This window comes from Triturus cristatus, chromosome 2_2, assembly GCF_964204655.1.
Source record: "Triturus cristatus chromosome 2_2, aTriCri1.1, whole genome shotgun sequence".
Taxonomy (NCBI): Eukaryota; Metazoa; Chordata; class Amphibia; order Caudata; family Salamandridae; genus Triturus; species Triturus cristatus.
Genome location: NC_140582.1, coordinates 335,154,626 through 335,182,385, shown reverse-complemented (window position 1 = coordinate 335,182,385; position 27,760 = coordinate 335,154,626).

Below are 27,760 nucleotides of genomic sequence, written 5' to 3'. Positions count from 1 at the left end.
AGCAAGTCGCGGTGGGCGGATCGAAGATTACGTGTGGGGCAGTAAGGGCGGATGGTAGATTTTAGGAAAGCAGGGGAAGGGCAATGAAGTGCCTTAAAGGTGAGACAAGCCACCTTAAAGGCAGCCCTTCGCTCAACCGGGAGCCAATGCAGGTTCGTAAGCAAAGGTTTAGCTGATTGCCATCTGGGTGTTCCATGGATCAGGCGGGCAGCCTGGTTCTGAACGATTTGAAGGCGTTGAGTCAGGTATTGTGGCAAACCGTGGTAGATGGCATTGGAAAAATCCAAACGGGAGAGTACCAGCGAAATGACAGTTTGGGTGAGTGCTGCCGGGGGGAGAAGGTGACGGATTTTGCGGATCCTCCGAAGTTGGAACATACAGGAGGAAACCACCGCTCCCACCTGAGCACTAAGAGAAAGCTCGGTGTCGATAATGACACCCAGACTTTTTACTGATTTTGCTGGGACGGGGGGGGAGCCAAACTCCGGAGGCCAGAACTGTGGACCCCAGTAGGTGGCACTGAGTCCGGGAAGTAGGAGCTCAGTTTTACCGGGGTTCAACTTTAATTGGTTCTGGTTCATCCAGAGTTGGATATGGGTCATGGCTCCATGAAAAGTTGTGATGGCATTAGGTGAATTAAGGGGGAAAATGATTTGGAGATCGTCAGCATAGTTATAGGTGACGATGTCCCATTTCAGAAGCGATTGAATGAGTGGCCAGAGGTAAAGATTAAAGAGGAGCGGGGAGAGGGAAGAGCCTTGGGGGACACCACAGGATGTGAGAGATTTTTTTGCAGTATAAGGACCAAGGCGGACCGCCTGTGTTCTCCCTGTGAGGAAAGACCTGACCCACTCGAGAGCAACGCCCTGGATGCCCGCCTGTCCGACACGGTGGAGAAGGATGTCATGGTCCACCGTGTCGAACGCGGCCGATAAATCCAGTAAGACGAGGGCTTGGGGGTTTCCCGCGTCCGCGTTGCCTCTGAGTGTGTCAAGGACTGCCAGAATAACAGCTTCTGTAGAATGGGCGGGTCTGAAGCCGGCCTGGGTAGGTACAAAGCCGGAGGATTCAATAAACCCGGACAGGCAGCGAGTGACATGGGCCTCCATGAGTTTAGAAAAATAGGGGAGAAGAGAGATGGGGCAGTAGTTCGATGGCTCCGTCATGTCGGCGCCAGGTTTTTTTAGTAAGGGTACAAGGATAGCTTCCTTGAGGGAAGTGGGGCAAATGCCGCTGCTGAGGGAGCTATTAAGTAGATGTAGAATACTGTCAGGTAGATTAAGACATATGTTCCGCAGAACGGACGGCGGGCAGCAGTCATTTGGGGAGCCAGATTTTACGCGAGTGGCTAGTTCCGCCAAAGAAGAGGAGTCTAGAACCGGGAAAGAAGTGAAGGACAGGGGATTATTGAGGGAGTTATCCAGTAGTGGCAGTTGGTGGAGTGAGGAAATGGATTTTTTGATAGTGGAAATTTTTTCTAGAAAGTACGAGTTCAAGGTGTCACAGGCCTCCTGCGTGGGAGTCTGGGCTGGTAGGGTCCTATCATCTGTGGTTAACTCGTTCATAACTCTGAACACCTCCTTAGATTTATTAGCTGCCTGAGATATCCTACTGGCGAAGTGTTCGGTTTTAGCTAAACGAATAGCTATTTTAAATTCTTTGCGAGCGGTCAGATAAGATTGTTTGGCTAGGTCAGAATAATCATGTCTCCAGATGCGTTCCAGCTGGCGTGTTTTAAGTTTCCGGGCTTTGAGGTCGTCGGAGAACCACCTGTGAGAGTTCCTGTGTTTGGTACAGGGAAATTTGACCAGAGGGGCAAACAAATCGCTGGCCGACTCGAGCCAGGTGGCCACTTTTTGTTCCAGCCCGTCCATGTCGGTGGGGTCAGAAATCACCGGGGAGGAGTCAGCCAGGGCAGTTAGAAATCCCTGGGAGTCATATGAGCTCCATTTACGGGCATGGCCGCCGGCCATCAAGGGAGCGGGGGTCTGAGCAGCAACCGTGATGATAGTGTCTACCAAATGATGGTCGGACCAGGCACACGGACGTATGTCTGGTGGGGACAGCTCCAGGTTGCAGGTCCAGATCTGGTCCAAGACGTGTCCCTTGATATGAGTAGGTTGGGAGACGTGTTGGACAAGGTTCAGGCTTTTAAGCGTCTCAAAAAGCTCAGTGGCATGAGAGCCGGTGTGGCTATCGCCGAACCAGTAATTCAGGTCGCCGAAAATGGCGAGATGGGAATGCGATATAAGAAGGGAGGATAGTTGTTCACTAAGAGTGGCGGAAAAAGATGGCATGGGATATGGGGGCCGATATAGTAAAAGAAGAGTGAGGGGATCAACATCCGTCTGCAAGTTAATAATTAGATTCTTCACCTCAGGTAGAGGAAGGGACCATGAAGATATGGATTTAAGGCGCTTAGAAATAATGGCCGCCACCCCACCACCAGGCCGGTCGCCTGGGCGGTCTGCGCAGAGGATGTAGTAATCGGGGGGGAGGGCTGCCAGGATGTCCGGCATGGACTCTGATGTGAGCCATGTTTCTGTGAGTAAAAGCATATCGGGGTTCGAGCTAGTTAACAGGATAAAAATATGTTCCGCTCCTGTATTGGGTACTCCTGATTACAATAAGCCTTTTACGCTCTATGTTCACGAGAGAGAAGGTTGTGCATTGTCAGTTTTAACGCAGCACTTTGGAGACAAACAGCGACCATGTGCATATTTTTCGGCTACGTTAGACCCAGTAGCTAAGGCATTGCCTAGTTGCCTCAAAGCGACAGCAGCAGCAACAATTTCTATCCAACAGTCTTCTGGAATAGTGTTGGATAACACTCTTATTGTCATGGTACCACATGCAGTGGATACCTTATTAAATAGAACGAAAACGCAGCATCTTACGAGCGCTCGTCTAACTGGATACGAGCTTACGCTTTTGGCTAGTCACGTACACATCAAACGATATAATACCCTAAATCCAGCTACTCTGTTGCCCCTTCCAGATGAGAAAAGTGTTGAGGAGCAACATGATTGTTTCTTTCGTACTGAGGAAGAGACAAAAGGAAGAATTGACTTTAAAGACACACCGCTAGAGAATCCGGATGAAACTCTATGGGTAGATGGTTCTTGTTTTAAAATGCCTAATGGAGATACAGTTTCAGCCTTTGCTGTAACTACTCTGCATACAGTTGTGGAAACAGCACGTATTAGACATAATTCAGCTCAAGCAGCAGAATTGATAGCATTAACGAGAGCATGTGTACTGTCAAAAGGGAAGAGAGTGAACGTGTACACCGACAGCCAATATGCCTTTGGTGTAGCGTTCAACTTTGGGCGTCTTTGGAAGGAAAGGGGATTTCTCACTTCACATGGCACCAAAATACAACATGGTCAGTTAGTGACTGATCTTCTTGAATCACTTGCCTTACCCACCCAAATAGCGATTGTGAAGTGTAGTGCGCACAAAAAGATTACAGATGATGTTGGTCGAGGAAATGCATTTGCAGACGAAGTAGCGAAAAAGACAGCGAGAGATGCAACAAGTCGAATACCCCCTAAAGGATAACACAGCTTTATCCACAGCTAAAGTTCTACTGAAAGAGTTTTTCCCTAGGTTTGGTTTGCCGCGCATTGTTTGGAGTGACAATCGGAGCGAATTTGTTGGCCAAGTCATGCAAAAGGTTTGTGCGGGTCTTGGTATCAAGCAAAAGTTTCATGCGGCAAATCATCCACAGTCAGCGGGTTTAGTAGAATGCTACAACGGAACCTTAAAATTAAAACTAGCAAAAGTTCAGGCTAGTGTGGAAATGTGGATTTTCCTGATCAGTTATGTCCCCTATCTTGGACCCCAACGGTTCTATATGCATGTTACAAGTACATGTATGTTCCCTCCAGTTCCAGTTTCTAAGACGCAAACATATGTGTGTCTATCGTCGACATGTTCTCTGTCAGATCCGCCATCACAGGGCTGGATATTCGATTCCTAAGTATGAAAGGCCACCGACTTTATATGGTTAAGTTACTTCATTTTTACAGTTCAGGCAAGTAGGCCCGATTCTGTCCTCAAGCCTTTCCCTGCTCTCTGTCTCTGACAGCTTCAGCTTGAGCTCGCATCTGTATCCATGAACTTTGTCCTACTCCCTGTGCAGCTAACGGTGCCTGCCTCGGCCAGTTTTCGCCTGTCTGCCAAGAAGTTGTATTTCACCTTCGAATTATCTATTTTGCTCTTCAGCCGATGCATTCCTGTCCAGTGATTTAGGTAAACATTTCCTTTAGCTCACAAGCAAAGGACTCAGCCTTTCCGTCCTCCTGCAAGTGATTCATAGCCCTGTTGCCATGGAAAGTTTTCTATCCCTCGCATCTCATATAGACACTTAGACGCTTGTACACGCACATAGTCAGTATAGAATAGATTCTGTCCGAGAGTCTCTTCCTTGTGGATAACATAGTTCTTTAAACATAGGATGTTAGATATGATTTGGGATTAGGTTGACTTGACCCCCAGACTTCTCGTCTCCACATGTAGAGCTAAATGTCAAGTCCCCTTCACCCCCTAGTTGCACGTCAATTACACGTCATGCTGCCGCGCGCGCATCTATGCCAAGTATTATCTTATAGATCCACCTATGTCTGATAATTCTAACCAATCATGTTTCTTTTATTCCTTATTACGCCTAGTTTCGATTACGTACCTGTTTTGTCACTTTTCTTATCAAATGTTACGCCTTCTACATTCGTTTCATTGTAATGCATTTATTATAAAAATACATGTCTGTCAATAAAGTATTGTACTTCACTTCCTGAACCCTCGTGGTGACGGAACCTGAAGGCCGCGACTCGAGTCGGCCATTTTGAATGGAATAAAGCCCATTAGAAAACCTCTTATACCACGGATTCTGCCTCTTGTTATTTTGAGCTATTTTACTTTATTTAAGATCCCGTATGAAATTCAGTCCGGTATTTTTATTTACCACATAATGGCGCCCGAATAGGGACACTTTCTCATCTCACGCGCCGGCGGTGCGTTGCAGGCCCGGTCTCCTGCCACAGCTGGACGGACCATAAACGCGTACCAGCAGGATTTCCTGTAAGCTCCCTCCGGTCAAGCGGGGGCGACTGAGGCTGCGATCAACCCAGACGAGGCGGTGAGAAGTGCGAAGTATCCCGACCAGAGCCTAGCTGAGAGAGCAAGATCCGAGGTATACAGAGGCCCACCAGGTTTTCCGAAATCCCGATGTCCAGAGGGTCCGATGTCCGCAGTTATCGAGTCCTGTCCATTCTCTGAGGCCTTCCGTTTCAAGGAGCTACTCGGTGAGTACCATCGCCGGGGAGGCGTGTTGACGCGCACATAGGTTGTGCCGGTCAAGACGGATTTGGGTACACAAATCCGGTCTGCACTGTTTAGCAGTGTATATGTACTGTTTAGCAGTATATCAAGTATTCCGAAGTATTCAGTTATTGTCAAGAATTCAGCATGGTGATTAGTTAGGCAGACTGTCATCATTGTCGATCATTGTTACAATGTTTAATGTTTAATGTTTAAAGTGTTCAAAATATTGTAGTATGAATGACTGTTCATTGTTCACTGTTCATTTATTGTGTTTTTCGTATTAAGTGAATTCAAGAGTAAGTATCAGATCAGTTGTCAATATGCCGCTCTTCTCGAAGTTAAGACAGATTACTACCAGAAAAGGGGTGCTTGAAGAAGCAGTTCCTATTCCTCCTAGGGACACCCCAGGGCATTTTATGTACCATAAACATGGCTTAGATGCCATATTGTTTCTTGATCTATGGGTAGATTATACCAAGGGATTACCGGAAAGTCAAAGGTGGCCCGCAGCGGGAACCTGGGATGCAGAGTGCATCATGAAAGTGGAGGAAGAGTTATGGAAAAGAAAGGTCAGACAGTCACAGAAAGACGCTGTTGAGTTATGGCGTAAAGAATCTCATAGACGTACAGAAAAAGCACGTAGACAAGAAGAGAGGAGTAAAGAAAGTTCAAATAAAGTTCAAGAAAATCTATTAATTGAGGAAGGTATCCGAGTGAAATCAGAACAAGTAAATAGACAAAGAAATGCTCTTATGAATGGTATGTATCCCCTTCTAGCCGAAGGACTACCTAAGGCTGTTACAGAGATGCCAAAAGACTTGCCACCCCCATTATTTCCAATTAAGGTACATCCAAAGGGGCATCCCAGAACCGCAGAAGATGTTTTTCTTTCCTCATATCTAGACGATGCAGCTCCCGAGTATGCTAACGCCACACCACATAGACCGTCTGGCGGAGGGGTTCAACGTCAGGATCAGGTATCTGTCCCCGTGCAACAGCAAGTTCCGACACAAGCTTCGGCAAGCACATCTGTTTCCGCATCTGTCTCCGCGGTCGACTCTACAGGGGTATCGACACCCATAGTTGCTGTGTCACGTTCAACGAACCCATTCACACCCGACGCCCCAGATGGGGCCACGGGAGGGGCTAGCAGTACCTTCACACCACCTAGAATAAATAAACTTGTTTTTCAAGAGTCAGCACATTCACGTACACCTAAATTCGTAAGTGAACGTACGCTTAAGGAACTCCTTGTAAATTGTAGATATGACCCGGTGGTTGGTAAAGAGGACGAAATGGTCCTGGCATCATTACGTATCAGGCGAGCCGCAGAGTATTTAGCGAGGTTACCAGGAATGATTACGCATCTAGATAAAATATATCATTTTGTCCAAACAGGGCGAGATCCAGGATGTATTAACAGAGCTATGGAATTCCAGAAAGTAGAGATACAGGGGGAACTGTTACGTTTCCTCATAAACTGTGTAATCAGAAATCAAGACCGTCCGGGGGTAGACCCGAATGCAATGCTTATTCTTACAAGATGGAGTCAGAATATATCAGAAGGGAGACACGATAAGCAAAATTGTATAATAGCCATGTGCCGAAAAATACGTAAAGAAATAGAGCGTATTCATGAAGAGAGATTGGGAACAGACGAGTTCGAGCAAGATCAAGTGTCCGAATCAGGGAATTCCGCAAGACAGTCAGAGACCATAGCCTATGTAGGCAGAGGAAGATCCTGTGAAAATACTAGATGTTTTTCTGATCCCATACACTCTGTATGTCCAAATAATAGCAGAACGTATCCGACGCCTGTAATAAATCTGAAGTCTCCTGAACATTCGTTTCAAGCCGCAGATAAGATACTACGAGAACGAAGAGGTTACCACCTCCTCGATTCCATGGATGAGCAAGAATTAGCCAGATCAGCCGTTCACTGGATTGACAGTCCTGAAAAATACGGTGAGGAGACCGTAGCACACACGTTTTTTAATCTCAGTACAGATGAACAACGTTTAGCTGGAATCTATATGATTCAGCAACTCCTCATATTATATAAGGGCCAACATGCTGACCCTGGTCCTTTACCTGATATATTAACGGAACTACTCACGAACAGATGGAGAGGTTCTAGTAACAAGCTAATTAAAGAGATATTAGTGTCACGTAAACAGTATGTCCTTTTTGTAAGTCCAGATTCTCTCTCCCTGCCCCGCAGAGAAAGAGCACCGTACTATATGGATAGACAAAATCCTTTACGAGAAGTGCACCCAATAAAAGGCGAAGACAATGAGTTTCACCGTGTATTTGTTTACACACCCATATCAAAAATGGAATTATTAGAAATGAAGAAAGTAGTACCTAGTCATGATAAAGACCCAGCGGGTTTCCACCGAGAAATTAAAGACATGTTACTGATGGGAGAGTACACCTTTCCTGATATTATGACGATATTAAAGGTGCTTTTGCCTGCTGGCATATATGAAAAACTGAAAGAAAAAGAGTGGGAAGTGGGAGACCAAAAGATAGACTGGACAGCATTAGCAGAGGAAGAAAGGGGCCGAACTGCAGGTTCAGGGCTCGGGGATAAAGTTAAACTGTTACCAGGTTTACTAGTACAGGTACTGCCACGTTTATTAACTACAAAAAAGGAAGATTGGGGTGCAATCACAGCCTGCAAACAAAAGCAAGATGAAGACACAAGCGATTATTATGCTCGATTTGAAAAATGTTTTGGTATAAATAGTGGTATAAAAGCAAGTAGTGACTCATATCCACATTTATTTGTGACAAAATTGGTGGAAAATGCATTGCCTCCAGTGAAGAATAGAATATTGAAATTCGAGAGTACCTGGCAAAGTAACACTCCGTCGCAAATGCTACAAATGTTACAGTATCATCACAATAGAATTAGGGATGAACAAGAACATGAGCATAGACGCATGAAGGATACAAAAATGAAAATGCTAGTTTCTCAGACAGTACCAGCAGATGGTCACAAAAAGGGTGTGACACATTCTGGTGATTCTGCAGTTCCTGTAAAAGGAACCTGCAATTACTGTAAACAACTAGGCCATTATGTACATTATTGTCTAGTCCTGAAACGTAATATAGCTACAGGTATTGCAAAAGAGAGACCACGATTAGTTAGACAAGATCAGAATGAACAAGGAGCTATGCAGCATGGACAGTCCATGCCAGTTCAGCAACAGGCAATGCCAGCCTCACAGCAACCCATACAGTTTGTGCCAGCTGCACCACCGTTGCCTGCTACTGCCACACAAACCACAACACGACAAATGTATCAGACTGCACAGTATGAATATCCTGAGTATCAGCGTTACGCATGAACAAGCCTAGAGAGGGAAGTTGACTTACCGCTTATCGAGATTCCTGTAGATCAAGAAGGACCTTATGTACATAGTGAATTATTAGGTCAAGATAGAAAATTCTTACTCGATACAGGGGCAAGTCGAACAACCATAAAACGTAGTGAAGTTCCAGGGGCACCCCTCTCAGGCTCTCAAAATGTTTCCCTTGGTTTTTCAGGAAAACCTATTGTTAATGAAGTATCACAGCCTCTACCACTTACGATAGGACCTTTGACACGAACTACAGATTTATTGCTTACTAAATCATGCCCAGAAAATCTGTTAGGAATTAAAACTCTGAAAGCACTAGGAGCCATAATATGTTGTTCTCCGGAAGGAGTAAGGTTGTTTTTACGTGATTTTAAAGGTCACTATGTGTCCAGAGACATGGATCCCCGACTACAGACTTTACCAGCACATCTATGGGCACAAGGCCCTACTGATGTTGGTTGCATGAACATTACACCATACCGAGTTACACTCAAGGCAGGAGTGGTATTACCACGAATGCGACAATACAAGTTACCGCATGATGCTGTAGTGGCTTTGTTGAAAATCATTGATGAGCTGATTGCCCAGGGAGTAGTTATAGAAACAGACTCCAATATATGTAATTCGCCGATAATTCCGATTCTTAAACGAACTGATCCTACTGCCCCATCAGTGTACCGATTGGTTATTGATTTGCGTGAACTAAACAAGTGCATTGTGCCACAATTTCCTGTGGTCCCTGATATATCATCATTATTGACAGCAATTGATTCCGAAGCAACATTCTTTACTGTAATTGATCTCAAAAATGCCTTTTTCAGCGTCCCAATAGATCCGGAAAGCCAATACTTGTTCGGATTCAGTTTAAATGGGCGCAGTTTTAAATTCTCACGCGCTCCCCAAGGATTTACAGAAAGCCCCAGCATCTACAGCCAAGCACTGAAACGAGAACTTGACAGTATCCACATGCCAGTCAATACTGCACTGCTTCAATATGTCGATGATCTGCTGATCACCGCAAGAAGCGAGCCAGAATGTGAAAAGGCTTCTCTGACAGTTTTACATTTTCTAGCCGACAAGGGGCACAAGGTGTCTCCTTCTAAGCTGCAATTCTGTGTCCAGCGAGTTATTTATCTTGGTCACTCGCTGTCCAAGGAGGGAAGGCAGCTTACACCAGATCGCATCCAGTTAATTGCTAACATGTCAATACCCCAGACACAAAAGGAGGTGCGAGCTTTCATAGGCCTCACTTCATATTGTAGGCAGTGGATCCCTCAGTACGCATTTCTAGCAAAACCACTCATTCAGCTAACCACACAGGAGGCAGCCACATCGACTGTTCTCCCTTGGACTCAGGAACATACACAAGCTTTTGAAAGCCTAAAGGAAGCTTTATGTCAAGCACCTGTTTTAGCAACACCATGTTATAGCAAACATTTTACACTCTTTGTTACAGAACGCGAAGGTACTGCCTTGTCAGTACTCACTCAGGATCAAGCAGGATCACGCAAGCCATGTGCTTATTTTTCCAGTACATTAGATCCCGTAGCTCAGGCTTTGCCTGCATGCCTGAAATCAGTGGCAGCGACAGCCTTAGCTATCAGACAAAGCGATGCCATAGTATTAGGGCACCCATTGACAGTACAAGTACCACATGCAGTAGAGGTTCTTGTGAACCGAACACAAACACAACACTTGACCATAGCAAGACTTACCGGTTATGAACTGACATTGTTTCAACCACACATAGAGATCCGACGATGTAATACATTGAATCCTGCTACACTATTACCTGTAATTGGAACAGACCCACTAGCTCATGATTGTGTTGAAATCATTGAAATAAAGACGAAACCTAGACAAGACTTGACAGACGTTCCATTGTTAGATCCAGACCTGACGTTGTATGTAGACGGATCATGCATGAGAGCAAGTACAGGAGATTTAGTGGCCGCGTATGCAGTCACAACAGACACTGAAGTTATTGAGACAAATTGTATAGATACTTTGTCAGCCCAAGCAGCAGAACTTATTGCCCTAACGCAAGCCTGTATTCAAGCCACAAATAAGAAAGTTAATGTATACACTGACTCACGTTATGCATTCGGAGTTGTACACGACTTCGGCGTGCTGTGGCGAGAGAGAGGTTATTTAACCTCCCATGGTGCCCACATTCAGCACGGACCCCTCATTCATGCCTTGTTAGACGCAATACATCTACCCACTGCTATATCGATTATGAAATGTAAAGCACACACGAAGGTTACTGATATCATTTCTCAAGGCAATGATTTAGCTGACAGAACAGCTAAACAGACTGCTCAGAATCGCACATTAGACATGACAAAGCCAATAGTTCAGACACCAACACAGTGTATGACAATTAAGGATCCCGCACTTGACGTAATTGACATACAGACACATGCCACAGCAGAAGAAATAAAGAAGTGGACTGAACTAGGAGGGATCCAGACAGATCAAGGATGGATGACGAAGGAGAAATCTGTATGGTTTCTCCCTGATTCCATGGTTCAAGCCATTATAGCTACAGTTCACAGTCCAGCACATTTAGGAGAGAAGGCTATGCTAGACAGCATTCAGCACATTTGGTTCAATAAACATTTACGAGCAGCAGCTAAACAAAAAGTTCGTACCTGTATGATATGTTGTCAGTTTAATCCAGGAAAGAGTGTTCCCGTAGAGCAGGGTGGATTTCAGCCTCCTGACCATCCTTTTGAAGTCCTCCAGATGGATTATATTCAGATGGAACGTTGTCGAGGATTCAAATATGTTCTCGTAGTTGTCTGCGCTCTCTCCCGTTGGACAGAGGCGTATCCCGTATCAGATTACACTGCCCCGACTACTGCCAAGCAGCTAGTTCGAGAATTCTTCCCACGGTACGGTTTACCACGTGTTGTATATTCAGATAACGGTCAGCCTTTCTCATCCGAATTAATGAAACATGTCTCACTCTTGTTGGGATATCAGTGGAAATTCCACTGTGTCCGACACCCCGAGGCAGCAGGTCTCGTAGAAAGACATAACCAGACACTGAAAATCAGACTGTCCAAAATATGTAGAGAGAAAGGTGTCGACTGGATAGTAGCATTACCAGTTGCACTCTTTTACATGAGAATGGTAGCACACTCTAGAACAGGGCTATCCCCGTATGAGGTGATCTTCGGTAGACCGCCGAATATGTGGGGGACGCCTATACCACGCAAAATAACTGACATTGACTGTAACATGCTGACAGATTACTTGGCTTCCTTGATGTCTGCACTACAATCTTCTCGTTCACAGGTAGCTGCAGCCTTTCCCGACAACACTGAGGCGAAACCCCATGACGTTGTTCCGGGTAATCTTGTCTTTGTGAGAAATTTCGACAGGAAAAATCAACTGGAGCCCAGGTGGAAAGCACCCAAGTTGGTCCTGTTGACCACAAGAACAGCCGTGAAGATCGAGGGACGCAAAGGGTGGATTCATTCAAGTCACATAAAAAAATTTCATGGACTACCTTCAGATATAGACACTGTACCCTGCACTCCCTCACAGACTGATTCAAAACTTCCTTTTGTTGAACAGAATGACTCTCAGTGCTATAAATTAAAGCTTAGGCCCAAACAGTCGAGCAATTTGATTGTTTAAGTCCTCTCCAAGGTGAAGCGGTTGAATTGTCTCCGACATGTATCCCTTGGACCTGAGTAGAGAAAATACCCGAGAAATGTTGAAACGACAGGCGTATTGTAAATCACTGCGTAGCTACTGTATGAGGACATTATTAATTTTGTTTTTATTGAGTGTTTTAGTAATTATTACGAGTGTGATTTTGCACATATATCATCCTATCTCTAGATTGATGTATAATGTTGCTGCAGAACATTCTTTTAGTGACCTACCGCCACATGAATTATCTTATAGACTTGCGCTGCGCAATAACACCTTCATTAGTATGTTACATCATTCCCATCAGACTAGTAATGCGACCAATTGTTGGGTGTGTGGCCGACTTCCTCCCTATCAGAATAACAAAGGAGTTCTGCCTTTCTTTCCACATCCATTCACACACAATGGCTCCTGTGGAGCATGGTTTAGTTTATTAAATTCCATAGACCCAGACACAGCAGTTTATCAACAACATTGGATATGGGGAAATCTGAATCTAGTTTTATTCAAAATCTGTCACCCTAATAAGGAGGGTCACCCCAGTAGAACAGGAACTGATTTAGAAAATGAAGTGTATAAATTAGGTAATTTTACGCCTAATCTTATGATTTTGAATGTCAAATCCGAAGTTGAACTAATTCTGCCCACTATGTCAGTATTTCCAGTAAAGGGTGAATTATGTGTGAGAAAAGTTGGTTCCATACACATGGGCCATAGCAAATGCGTTACTACAGTAGAATATAGTGATCAAGGGAAATCTTCATTTAGAGCTTCTCGCCATTCTTACTTTATATGTGGTCAGACGGCATATATGCGTCTGCCTCTAGATTGGGATGGTACCTGTTACATAGCATTCCTTTTGCCACCTGTTTTCCTAGCTCCCCCTGATTATTATCGAAATGTTCATTTAGTACACAATAGAGAGCGAAGAGATCTCCCAGTTGTCGATTATACTGAGACAGCATGGGACAAGTATGTAGATTTCAATAAAGGTATCTTTCCCTATATAGGTACAATATCAAATAGTAAGCTGATACGCAGACTCACCAAGACTCTTGAAGCTGTAGTAAACGAGACTATAGCCGCCCTAGGCAATCTGACAGAGGAACAGTCAGTGATGAGAATTGTTGTTCTCCAGAATCGTCTTGTCCTTGACGTCATCCTGGCCGATAGGGGCGGAGCTTGCAGGGTCATCGGATCCAGCTGCTGCATATTTATACCAGAAAATTCGCCATCTGTATATAAAGCTATAACACGCCTTCATAAGATTGTAAGCCAGATACACGAAAATCCAGGCACTTGGACGTGGTCCGGGTGGTTTTGGAGTGTGATATCAGCCTGGGGATGGAGAGTTTTATCCTTCCCAGGTATTGGCCTTCTTATGCTCTTCAGTTGTTGTTTATGCCTGCAAAGTGGACCAGCGATTTGTGGTCTGTGTGCCACATCATGCATTCCATATCACAGGTCTCGTTCAGAATGCCGGAAGGAAGAAGAAATGATGCTCCATGAGCAAATCAATGGAATGATGAAGATTGATGTCTCGTGAAGGGCAAGAAGGGGACAAGGAGGGAATGTGGAAATGTGGATTTTCCTGATCAGTTATGTCCCCTATCTTGGACCCCAACGGTTCTATATGCATGTTACAAGTACATGTATGTTCCCTCCAGTTCCAGTTTCTAAGACGCAAACATATGTGTGTCTATCGTCGACATGTTCTCTGTCAGATCCGCCATCACAGGGCTGGATATTCGATTCCTAAGTATGAAAGGCCACCGACTTTATATGGTTAAGTTACTTCATTTTTACAGTTCAGGCAAGTAGGCCCGATTCTGTCCTCAAGCCTTTCCCTGCTCTCTGTCTCTGACAGCTTCAGCTTGAGCTCGCATCTGTATCCATGAACTTTGTCCTACTCCCTGTGCAGCTAACGGTGCCTGCCTCGGCCAGTTTTCGCCTGTCTGCCAAGAAGTTGTATTTCACCTTCGAATTATCTATTTTGCTCTTCAGCCGATGCATTCCTGTCCAGTGATTTAGGTAAACATTTCCTTTAGCTCACAAGCAAAGGACTCAGCCTTTCCGTCCTCCTGCAAGTGATTCATAGCCCTGTTGCCATGGAAAGTTTTCTATCCCTCGCATCTCATATAGACACTTAGACGCTTGTACACGCACATAGTCAGTATAGAATAGATTCTGTCCGAGAGTCTCTTCCTTGTGGATAACATAGTTCTTTAAACATAGGATGTTAGATATGATTTGGGATTAGGTTGACTTGACCCCCAGACTTCTCGTCTCCACATGTAGAGCTAAATGTCAAGTCCCCTTCACCCCCTAGTTGCACGTCAATTACACGTCATGCTGCCGCGCGCGCATCTATGCCAAGTATTATCTTATAGATCCACCTATGTCTGATAATTCTAACCAATCATGTTTCTTTTATTCCTTATTACGCCTAGTTTCGATTACGTACCTGTTTTGTCACTTTTCTTATCAAATGTTACGCCTTCTACATTCGTTTCATTGTAATGCATTTATTATAAAAATACATGTCTGTCAATAAAGTATTGTACTTCACTTCCTGAACCCTCGTGGTGACGGAACCTGAAGGCCGCGACTCGAGTCGGCCATTTTGAATGGAATAAAGCCCATTAGAAAACCTCTTATACCACGGATTCTGCCTCTTGTTATTTTGAGCTATTTTACTTTATTTAAGATCCCGTATGAAATTCAGTCCGGTATTTTTATTTACCACACTAGTACAGGACTCAATTGGCCCGATGCTTTGCCATTAGCTCTTCTGTCCACCAGAACTGCAGTACACTCTCATTTGGGACTTAGCCCTTACGAAGTGGTTTTTGGATGCCCGGCTAACGTATGGGGAGTCCCTCGCCCTAAGAAATACTCAGACTTGCCATATCCAATGTTAATTGACTACTTGCATGATCTTACGACTAAATTGCGTGTTCTCCATCAACAGGTTCAGAGTGCTTTACCAGAAGCTTCCAAAGACCCAGGTCATTCCATCCGACCAGGTGACTGGGTCTGCTCCAAGAATTTCCAAAGGACGAGAAATTTGGAGCCCAGATGGAAGGAGCCTCGGTTGGTACTATTGACCACAAGAACAGCAGTTAAAGTCGAAGGAAAGAAAAATTGGATTCACGGCGTGCATTGTAAGAAAGTGCCTTTGCCTTTACCCTACGATCAATGGGTGCGCAAGGGCATTGGTAACTCTGAGAGTGAGAAGGTTCTACGATTTGTGCCCTTTAGTGATGCACGCCTGAATGGGACATTGTCTGAGAAAGAGGACGACGACATTCTTCAAGAAGCAATACCATCACATCGTCGCTTAGATACGACCAATCCACGAACATTGTTCCAAGATCAAACCACACCTGGAAAAGAACAGTATAATTTGAGACCTAGACAAAAGAACACTTAAAATTTTTCTCTCTTGTGTAGTATTCTGTCCCGGTTGCAGGGTCACGGTAGGAGTCTTGATTTGGACCTGAGTAGTGGCAATAGGCCTGCAGGACTTGCAGTGTCATAGGACGGCAGATAATCATAATTTATTTATTTTATTTTTATTTATAACATTTATAGAGCGCTCTGTAACCCTACGGGCATCCTGGCGCTATGTACATAAGCTGAGAACTCTGTGCAGCGGGGGAAAAGCAGGAGGGATAACTTGTGAGTCTAGGTGGTTAAATTTTAGGAAAAAGCCAGGTTTTCACCTTTTTCCGAAAGGCCATCAGTTCATCTGTTTTCCTGATGTCAATGGGTAGTCTATTCCACAGATGTGCTGCCGCTATGCTGAAGGCTCTGCCACCACAAGTGGCTTTCCTGATCCTTGGGATGTCAATAAGATTGGAAGAGGAGGATCGAAGGGACCGGGTGGGTTCGTACCACTTACATTTATTTTGAAGTGGACGGGGGCCCATCCCATGTACTGCTTTGAAGACAGTACATAAAGATTTGAAAAGGATCCTCTGGTGTACAGGTAGCCAGTGAAGGTCTGCCAAGGCAAGGGTGGTGGAGGCTCTTCGCCCTCGGGAGAGAGTCAGTTTAGCCGCAGCTGCCTGGATGCTCTGAAGTCTGGAGATCAGGTAGGCAGGGGATTCCAATAGTAAAGAGTTACAGTGATCTAGGCGGCTAAGGATGGTACTTCTTACTATGGTGGCTCTAACCTGTGTTGGTAGAAGAGGCAGCAGCTTGCGCAGTCCTCTTATTAAAGCAAAACAGCTACCTACCTGCTTGTTGACATTGGTCTCAAGACTCAGATTTTCATTAAAACTGACTCCGAGGTTCCTTACTGACTTTACCGGAGTTAACGACTCCCCTGGTTCCAGAGGCCAGAAGTCCATGGGTAGGCTTCTAGTGATTCTGCCTACTTTGCAATGCATTATTTCAGTTTTGTCACTGTTGAATTGTAAAGAATTCTGTTTGAGCCAGGAAGCCATTTCTCGCATACAGGTGTGAAAAGTCTCAAGTGAGTCTGCCTGGGTACCGTCAAGAGAGATCATCAGCTGCGTGTCATCCACATAGTTGACCACGCTGATGCCGTGAGTCTTGATGATGCCCATCAGGGGTTGCATATAAACATTGAAGAGTATTGGGCTGATGGCAGACCCCTGTGGGACCCCGGATGGGACTGGAGCAAACTCTGACTGGTACGGAGGAATTGCTACTGCCTGCCAGCTATCTGTCAGATAGGAGTGAAACCAGCCAAGCGCAGCTCCCCCAACTCCGATGCTCCTCAATCTGGTCAGCAGAATGTCGTGGCTCACCGTGTCGAAAGCGGCGGACAGGTCAAGCAAGATTAGAATTGCTGATTCTCCCCTGTCCGCCCTCATTCGTAGGTCGTCCAATACCGTCAACAGGGCTGACTCGGTTCCATGAGCTGGTCTAAAGCCAAATTGCTCCTCTTCCAAGATGTTATTAGTTTCCAGGAAGAGGGCCAGACCTCTGCTGACCATCCGTTCCATGATCTTAATTGGGTATGGCAGGAGTGATATAGGTCGGTAGTTTTTATGGCAGCTCGGGTCGAGATTAGATTTTTTCAGCAGGGGGGTGACAACTGCTAATTTCCAGTCTTTTGGTACAGTACCTGTGTTGAAGGACTGCATGCACAACTGTCGAAGTGCTGGAAAGAACTTGTTCCCAAATTCTTTTACTATTTTGTGAGGAAGGGGGTCCAGCGGTGATCCTGATGTAACATTAAAGGCTGTCTTTGCAAATTCTAGTTCTGTCGGGGTTTCAAAATTCTCCAAGGTAACCCTTGGAGTGAAGGGTCTTATATTTCCTTTGCTCTTCTCCCTGTTCCTGTTGATGCTGTTGCCCTGCAATGGAGGGGGGGAAGCATCCTTCATACCCTCGATTATTTTTACGACTTTTTCCTGAAAGAAGGAAGCTAAACCATCGCATAGTTCTTGTGAGGGTCTAATTTGACTGTTGGTACATTCAGGATGAGACAGCTCTTTGACTATCCTGAAGGTATCACAGGATTTGTTGGAGCTATTAAGTATTAAGTCTGCGAAATAGTTCGCTTTAGCAATATTAATCTCCTTCTTATAAAGCCCAATTGTCTGCCTCCAGGTCAACTTCTCCTGCTCTAGATAGTTTAGTCTCCAACACCTCTCCGCCTTTTTACAGACAATTTTGAGTTCTTTCAGTTTGTCCGTATACCAGGGCGCAGAGGGTTTCCCTCTTTTTCTAATAACTTTCAGTGGTGCAATATCATCAAGTTGCCTGGTTACCTCTTTACATAATAGATGGTAGTTGGTGGTGATGTCGTTCTCGAAATCAAACGAATTGAGTGATCGAGGAAGATTGCCGTGAGCATCCATTAGAAAGATGGAAACTAAACTAGGCAAAAGAGAGAGAAAGGATGAAATGAAGAAAGAATCCTGTAAATTAATGTACAGTTGTTTTAATATAACCTTATGTATTATTATATTATTGTGTATTGTTTTGGCGTTTATGGGTTGGATTATTTATGCTCTGCAGCAAAAAGTTGTCTCTCCTTCTTCTTCTTCGTCTTCTTCTACTGTCTCTCCACATCTCTTTCCTACCCTTCCTGAACATGAACTCATTAGAAGAACTGAATATTACAACAATTCCTTTGTCCAGTTGACACATCTACATCAATTAGTGATCAATACGACTGACTGTTGGGTGTGTGGACTCATGCCACATACCGTAGAAAAAGGAATGCTGTATTTAGTCCTTCCGTTCTCCTATGAAGGTTCTGCTTGGGCTTATTTTGTCATCTTTTCCAATGCCTATCAAAGCAAATTCAGACGATATGTTAGTTCACGTATTATTGATCCGGATTTTAGTCATAGTCCGTTGATAAAGGGAATGGTAGCTATGGCTAAAATCATGGAAAATAGTAAGATCTCCATTGACGAAAGAAAGGCGTACACTAACTGGAACGTCACTCAATATGTCACTAGCCTTAGTGATAAAGTTAAAAAAGGAAAGTCTTCACCGATTTGGACTATACCACATCAGGGCAATTTCTGTTTACAGATAAATGGTCAGTTTGCTGACACTATACAAAGAAATAGCTGTTCCCACACATATGTCTACTCCTCTCAAAACTCGCCTCCTCTAGTGCCGTCTCAAGGCACATATTTCATTTGTTATAATAGGGCTTATACGTGGTTGCCAACGGGTTTCTCCAGTACTTGTTACATAGCTTTCCTTCTTCCCCCTACCTACACCGCTTCCGCAAATCATCATCGAAACAGATATGGCAGAGGGATTATTGATTCGAAAGACACAGCAGGACAAGAGGGAGGAGATTTCCTCAAAGGATTTCTTCCTTTTTGGGGTCCAATGGCCAACAGCAGAAATATAAGGCAACTGGTCCGTGTCGTAGAGACCACAATAGACATCACTGTAGGAGCCTTAAGTAATATCACGGCAGAACTACAGGCGGACCGTCTTATGACCTTACAAAATCGAGTTGCCTTAGATTTTGTTCTTGCAGATCTTGGTGGAGTGTGCAAATTGATCGGGTCAAGTTGCTGTATTTTCATACCTAATGACGCTCCAACAGTATACCAAGCTATCTCCAAGTTGCATATAATCTCTGAGTCGATTCATCAGGACGAAGGAGATTGGTCCTTTTCGGAGTGGTTTTGGGGACTACTGTCCAAATGGGGTTGGAAAGCATTGACATTTCGTGGAATAATTTTGACCATTATTTTCTCCTGTTGCCTTTGTATGCACTGTGGCCCCGTTATCTGTGACATATGTGCTACTATGTGCATCCCTAAACCCAAATCACCAAAAACAGAAAACATAAGAATGATGCTACAGCAACAGCTCGATTACCTCATGGCTATCGACATTGACTCAGATTAACATGAGTCTATCGTGCCTGAGTTCTGGCAAAAGAAGGGTCTGAGGAACTTCGATTTCCGATCGCGATCGAATCGACCCGCCATTTTGTGCTCCGCCGCCGTTTTGTGTTGCCATCACTCAGGCAGCACGGCGAACAAAGTCTATTCTGCTTTTTCTGCAGCTTCATGTTGAAATAGCCTTTCTGCCTCTATTTGCAAAGCTGGTGTTAGGACTGGCCGAGTACACTAATCCCTGGCTGGTTTTTCTAATCCCCGTCTCAACTATCTGTTGGTTCACACTATTCTCTTCTGACTTTATCTTATCGTCTGGCCTTCAATGTCTTCTGCTAGCATTCTCTCGTTTCACAACTGTCCTCCAGCACACACAAACGTATCTCGCCACCTGCAAGTTTGTTACGAATCCGTTAATGAATTAGTTTGAGGGACGGGTGACAAACACAGTTGGAGGAGAGGTTTCTTCGAGTCATCTGACACTTTTGTTTTCAAATCTCTCCTATTGGTTCTGTCCTGTTTTTCAACTTTCCTTATTGGCTCTTTCTTTTATATTCTGGGTGTATGCTTGGTTAATGTATATGTTACTTATATAGTATATAAGATTGTGCGCCACAGAGTGAAGTGGCAGTCTCCTGAGAACCTACCTTGTGTACTTCTGGGATAACTGTACTAGCTGCAGCTAATAAACCTGATCTTCTAACGCCTAACAGAGTGTTCCCTGTCTCTGTGTAGCTGAGCAGGAGAACCCAGGAGATTAAGGCGTACCCTGCGCCGCCAGGCCCAAAAGGTTCTGGTTCTTCAGTCTTTTGCCCAATTTTTTGGTAAAATTTATCAGGGCCGCGGTAGACCTCATGAACAGGAGTCTTATATATATATATAAATATGAGTTGACGGAGCAACAGTCGCCTGCACAAACTAACAGTATATCAATTATATCAATAACAGTGTGACAAAAGCTTGAGTCTTTGCTGGAACATGCACTTCAGTTTATTCACAACAGCCTTAGCCAACACGTGTTTCGTCTCGCTTACGGTTGTGCGCAGCGACTTCTTCAGGGCTATACTCAATATGTGAAGATCCTTAAATCCGGTTGTATTTCCGTCCCCAATGGAATTCAATAGGGTCCAATGTTATGCATACAGTTAAGACTCCACATATCCTGTGACCAGACATTGAAGAACCAGAACTCTTTGGGTCTGGCGGCGCAGGGTACGCCCAAGTCTCCGGAGTTCTCCTGCTCAGCTACACAGAGACACGGGACACTCTGTTGGCGTTAGAAGATCAGATTTATTTAGCTGCAGCTAGTACAGTTATCCTAGAAGTACACAAAGTAGGTTCTCAGGAGACTGGCACTTCACTCTGTGGCGCACAGGGTTTTATACTATACTACTATACAAGATTCAGAAAACATTTACTAAGAGCACTCCCAGAACACACGAGAAAGAACCAATAAGGAAAGTTGGAAAACAAGATAGCACCAATAGAAAAGATTGGAAAACAAAAGTGTCAGATGACTCGAAGAAACCTCTCCTCCAATCATGTCTGTCACCCCTCCCTCAAGCTAATTCATTAACAGATTCATAACTAACTTGCAGGTGGCGAGATACGTTTGTGTGTGTTGGAGGACAGTTGTGAAACGAGAGAATGCTAGCAGAAGGCAGTGAAGGCCAGGGGACAAGATAAAGTCAGAAAAGAATGGTGTGAATCAATAGATAGTTGAGACAGGGATTAGGAAAGCCAGACAGGGATTAGTGTACTCGGCCAGTCCTAACACCAGCTTTGTAAATAGAGGCAGAAAGCGTATTTCAACACCAGGGTGCAGAAAAAGCAGAATAGACTTTGCTCGCCGTGCTGCCTGAGTGATGGCAACATAAAATGGCGGCGGAGCACAAAATGTCGGGTCGATTCAATCGTGATCAGAAATCGAAGTTCCTCAGACCCTCCTTTTGCCAGAACTCAGGCAATATAGACTCATGCTAATCTGAGTCAATGTCGATAGACATGAGGTCATCAAGTTGTTGCTGTAACATCATTCTTATGTTTTCCGTTACTTGTGGTTTGGGTTTTGGAATGCACATAGTAGCACAAAGGTCACAGATAGCGGGACCACAGTGCATACAAAGGCAACAGGAGAAAATAATGGTCAGAATTATACCAAGGAATGTTAATGCTTTCCAACCCCATTTGGACAGTAGTCCCCAAAACCACTCCGTAAAAGACCAATCTCCTTCGTCCTGGTGAATAGACTCGGAGATTATGTGCAACTTGGAGATAGCTTGGTATACTGTCGGAGCGTCATTAGGTATGAAAATACAGCAACTTGACCCGATCAATTTGCACACTCCACCACGATCTGCGAGAACAAAATCTAAGGCAATTCGATTCTGTAAGGTCATAAGACGATCCGCCTGTAGTTCTGCCGTGATGTTACTCAAGGCTCCTACAGTGATGTCTATTGTGGTCTCTACGACACAAACCAGTTGCCTTATATTTCTGCTGTTGGCCATTGGACCCCAGAAAGGAAGAAATCCTTTGAGGAAATCTTCTCCCTCCTGTCCTGCTGTGTCCCTCGAATCGATAATCCCTCTGCTGTATCTGGTTTGATGATGGTTTGCGGAAGCGGTGTAAGTAGGAGGAAGAAGAAAGGCTATATAACAAGTACCGGAGAAACCCGTTGGTAACCATGTATAAGCTCTGTTATAGCAAATGAAATAGGTGCCTTGAGACGGTACTAGAGGAGGCGAGTTCTGAGAGGAATAAACGTGCGTGTAGGAGCAATTATTCCTTTGTATAGTGTCAGAAGAGCGATCATTTATCTGTAAGCAGAAGTTGCCCTGATGTGGTATAGTCCAAATCGGTGAAGACTTTCCTTTCTTAACTTTATCACTAAGACTAGACATATATTGGGTGACATTCCAATTGGTGTATCCCTTTCTTTCATCAATGGAGATTTTACTATTTTCCATGATTTTAGCCATAGCCACCAGTCCCTTAATCAAAGAACTGTGACTAAAATCAGGATCGCTAACGTGTGAATTAATAGATCGTCTGAATTTGCTTTGATAAGCATTGGAGAAGATGACGAAATAAGCCCAAGCAGAACCCTCATAAGAAAACGGGAGAACTAAATATGGCATTCCTTTCTCTGTGGTGTGTGGCATAAGTCCACACACCCAACAATCAATCGTATTGACCACTAACTGATGCTGATGTAGTAACTGGATAAAGGAATTGTTATAATATTCAGTTCTTCTAATGAGTTCATGTTGAGGAAGAGTATGAAAGAGATGTGGAGAGACAGTTGAAGAAGACGAAGAAGGAGAAGGAGATATAACTTTTGGCTGCAAAGCATAAATAATCCAATTTATAAACGCCAAAACAATACACAATAATATAATAACACATAAAGTTATACTGAAACGACTGTACATTATTTTACAGGATTCTTTCTTTATTTCTTCTTTTCTCTCTCTTTTGCCTAGTGTAGTTTCCATCTTACTAATGGATGCTCACGGCAATCTTCCCCAATCGCTGAATCACGATTGTCTACCGTCCTATGACACTGTCAGGTCCTGCAGGCCTATTGCCACTACTCAGGTCGTGATTCAGACTCCTACCGTGACCCTGCAACCGGGACAGAATACTACACAGGAGAGAAAAGGTGTTTAAATGTTCTTTGGTCTAGGTCTTAAGTGGTATCGGTCCTTCCCAGGTGTGTTTTGGTCTTGGAACAATGTTCGTGGATTAGCCGTTTCTAAGCAACGATGTGGTGGTATTGCCTCTTGCAAAATGTCGTTGTCCTCTTTCTTAGACAGTGTCTCTTTCAGGTGTGCATCGCTAAAAGGCACGAATCGTGGAGTCCTTTCAGTTTCACAGTCACCAACACCTCTACGAACCCACTGATCAAAGGGCAAAGGCAAAGGCACTTTCTTGCAATGCACACCGTGAATCCAATTTTTCTTTCCTTCGACTTTAACTGCTGTTCTCGTGGTCAGCAAGACCATCCGGGGCTCCCGCCATCTGGGTTCCAAATTCTTTTTCTTCTGAAAGTTTCTGGTGCAGACCAAGTCACCTGGTCGGATGGAATGACCTGGGTCTGTGGAAGCCTCCGGCAGAGCACTCTGAACCTGTTGATGGAGAACACGCAATTTAGTCGTGAGATCATGCAGATAATCAATCAACATTGGAAACGGCAAGTCTGAGTAGGTAGGTAAAGCTTTATTCGATATAAAATATCATAAAAGCACAACATACAATAATAAAAGGATCAAGATAGACATAAAAAACAACAACAATGATCGTGAACATCTTAAAAAGTTATAAAAACAGTTAAAAAGAGCATATAGGAAACAGAGACAAAGTGCTTAGTGACTTAAAGTTCGTTAAAGTGGAGATAGTGGTCGATCACAAAAATGGATCAATGCAGTTGCGCTGAAATTTTTTTCTTACGCAATAGCCAAGCACAGCCCAAGTACTTGGCAATGCCGCAGACAATAGTAAGGGACGAGGTATCAGTCTGCAGAATGCGTAGCACAGTACGATAGTCACGGCATCCCAACATTCTACAGATCGGACGTAACCATTTGGCTCTTGGCCTACGATAATGGTAGCAAGCAAATAAGAAGTGAGGAGTAGACTCACTAGGTGCTGTGCAGCTCGGACAACCAGCAGATGAAGGTAAGGATCCCTTCCAGCCAGCAGTCACACAATTAAGGGGGAGGGACCCTAATCTGAAACGTACATACAGGGATCTGTCCAGTGGGGACTGGATGAAGTCAAGGTATGCCTCCAGTTTACAAAAGGGCTTATGTTCGAAGAAGGCCTCACTCAGCTTCCCCAATTTGGGATTATTCAGATCTCTTGTATTTACCCAACTCCAATAAGCTTCCTTAAGATCCTGTTTCGGAGGGGGTACCTGGGAAGCCCAGGAGTCTTCATAGCCAATAAATTTCAGTGTTTGCTTTATATGAGTGAACCATTTTAACCTCCGCCCAGTGTCTGCTAATAAGAGATCATTTAAACCTGCTGCATATTTAGCAAGTTCAGGGGTCCTCCGCAGTCTTGCCCAGAATAATAGGGGTCGTAGACGTGCAATGTCCTGAATAGAGTGTCTCCCCAGGTCATGGAGCAAAGGTTTTAGGGGGGATGATGTTGGGACAGAGATGAGGTTCCTCATAAATTTGTTCTCCGAGACAACCAAATCGTGAATGTTTTCATGGCCCCAGATTTCAGCCCCATACATAGAGCTAGACAGTGCCTGAGCCTCATATACCACAAGAGCCGGTGCCACAGGTCGACTAGTAGAGAGATGTTGTTCTCTTATAATGGCACCGGAAACCCTCTTGTGGCACAGAAGCATCTTAGTCAGATGTGCACTCCACTTCATCCCTTTTGCAATACGTATCCCTAGATAATCAAAAGAATCTACAATGTCTAGGGGAGTGCCATCAAGAGTAAAAGTATAGCTAAAACGTCTCGGAGGGTTTATAACCATTAGTTTAGTTTTTTCGGTATTAATAATGAGCCCATAGGATTTGCAAAAGGAGGCAAATCTGTCTAGGTTTCTTTGTAGGCCAGCCGGGGATTTTGAAATCAGGAGAGTGTCGTCGGCGAACAGGAGGGTGGGGATCTTTTCGCCAGCCAGGACTGGCGCGTCGGCAGGGACCTCTCTGAGGAAGTCCACCACCCCGTTAATGTATAGAGAAAACAGGGTGGGAGCCAGCACGCAGCCCTGGCGTACCCCCCTATTCACCGCGACACTCCCTGTAAGCTGGCCCTGGGCCCCCCATCTAATATTGGCATGATTATTTTCATGTAAAAGCTTTAAAAAGGCAAGAATCTCATGGGGAACACCTAATTGAAATAAAACCTGCCACAAGCGTTGGCTGGGAATTAAGTCGAAAGCCGACTTTAAATCAATAAAAGCTAAATATAGGGTTCCCTTGCCTAGAACTACCGTTTTCCAATATATCATAAAAAATCTAAAAACTTGATCCATAGTGCCTACCTTTTGTCTAAAACCAGCTTGGAAGTGTGATAAAACATCCCCATTCTCAATCCAGCATCTCAGTCTCATTAGGAGAACCCTGCCAACCACTTTCTGTATTACGTCAATTAGACTGATGGGTCTATAGTTAGCAGGGTCCTCCTTGTTGCCTTTTTTAAAAATTGGTACCACCACCGCGGCTTTCCAGGACTCAGGTACTATGGAACCCTTAGCTATGGCATTCATAACAACAGCAATAAATGAGGCCCAAGGAATTGGGTCATGTAAAAGAAGATCACCTGGTATGCCATCAGGCCCAGCCGCCTTACCGGGGGCAATACTTTTGATGGCCAAAATAGTTTCGTGGGTCCCAAAGTTAGTCTCCGCTGGGAACTCAACAATGGGTGGCAAATCATCCGCCACCGATGTGTCAGAGACAATATCACCCTCATATATAGCAGAGAAATGGTCGAACCATTGCAGCTCCGCTATATGATTTGGGATGCTTATTGTTTTGGCCCTTTTGGCTCTGTTCAAAATGTCCCAGAAGGCTGTAGAATTCCGATTTAGAGCCGCCTCCTTGAGTTCCTGCCAATGATTTTCTTCCCAATCCCGTTTGGCGTCTTTCAGGGATCTTGAATAGTCTTGTCTTGCCTTACTGATTTGATTTCTATCCTGTTTCCTTAGGGCTTGTGACAGGGTAGCTCTGGCCCTTTTGCAACCTTTAGAGTACCAAGGGTTTCCGCTCCTCGAGGAGTCCACCTTGGGACGGGCTTTCTCCCCCAGAATAAAGAAGTCCCCTATTTTACTGATGGTGTCAAGATAGACAGAAGCTATGAGGTGGGGATCATCCATTTTGGTGCTGGCATCGCAGAGTTCGGTGTGTTTTCTAGCTAAAAGCTCTTTGATCGAAGCGAGCTTCTCCTCATGTTGGGAGATCCCATGCCATTTAAGGCGTCGACAGCACCCTGCCAGTGATACATCCTTGGTTGCCATTAGGGGGGGTTCATTGGCCACATTAGGTATTGTCATCCAAAGGTCTTTGGTTTGTAAACATAGTGGGTTGTGATCGCTATCTATTGTGTTTTTGACAACCATATCTATGATGAGCCCCCAGGAATAGATATCGACAAGGATATAATCGATGCGTGATGGCGAGATTAACCTGTTAAAAGTAAAGGCACCACCCTTGTCAGATATGGATCTGCCGTTCACTGCACGTAGATTAAATTCTTGAGTAAGTGCATTCAATTGAATGGCCCTTTGTGACCATTTCTTAATCGGAGCGAGCTCCAGGGGCGGAATTCCCCAAGTAAGATCTGAATCACTAAGCCCGAGTAAATCTTCTGTGGCTAGGGGTTCAAAAGTGCAATTGAAGTCTCCACAGATGATAATAGTGGAGTTCCGGTCGATATGGGTCAGTTCATATTCCAGAGCAGCCACTGTCTGAGAGATCTGTCCACCCGTAGAACCTCTGGCGTAAATGTTAAAGAGATCTAGGGTGGGGCCGCCGTGTGGACCTTTTATTGTCAAATGAAGCAGGTCGGGGGAAACATTATTATGGCACTGAACCTGCCAATTGTGCTTAATATTTAGCCACACATGTAGACCCCCCGAAGGGCGACCTTTCCCTGAGCTTATGGCCGGTAAAAAATAAGTGGAATACCCTGATTTATATAGCGGGGTTGTACTCCATGTCTCTTGAAATGCACATACATCGAATGCGCTTGCACATACATCGAATGCAAGTCTGAGTATTTCTTAGGGCAAGGGACTCCCCATACATTAGCTGGGCGACCAAAAACCACTTCGTAAGGGCTAAGTCCCAAACGAGAGTGTACTGCAGTTCTGGTGGATAGCACGGCTGATGGCAAAGCATCAGGCCAATTGAGTCCTGTACTAGCCTGAACCTTTGCTAACTTTAACTTCAAGGTTCCATTGTAGCATTCTACTAAACCTGCTGATTGTGGATGATTTGCCGCATGGAACTTTTGCTTGATACCAAGACCTGCACAAACTTTCTGCATAACTTGGCCAACAAGTTCGCTCCCATTGTCACTCCA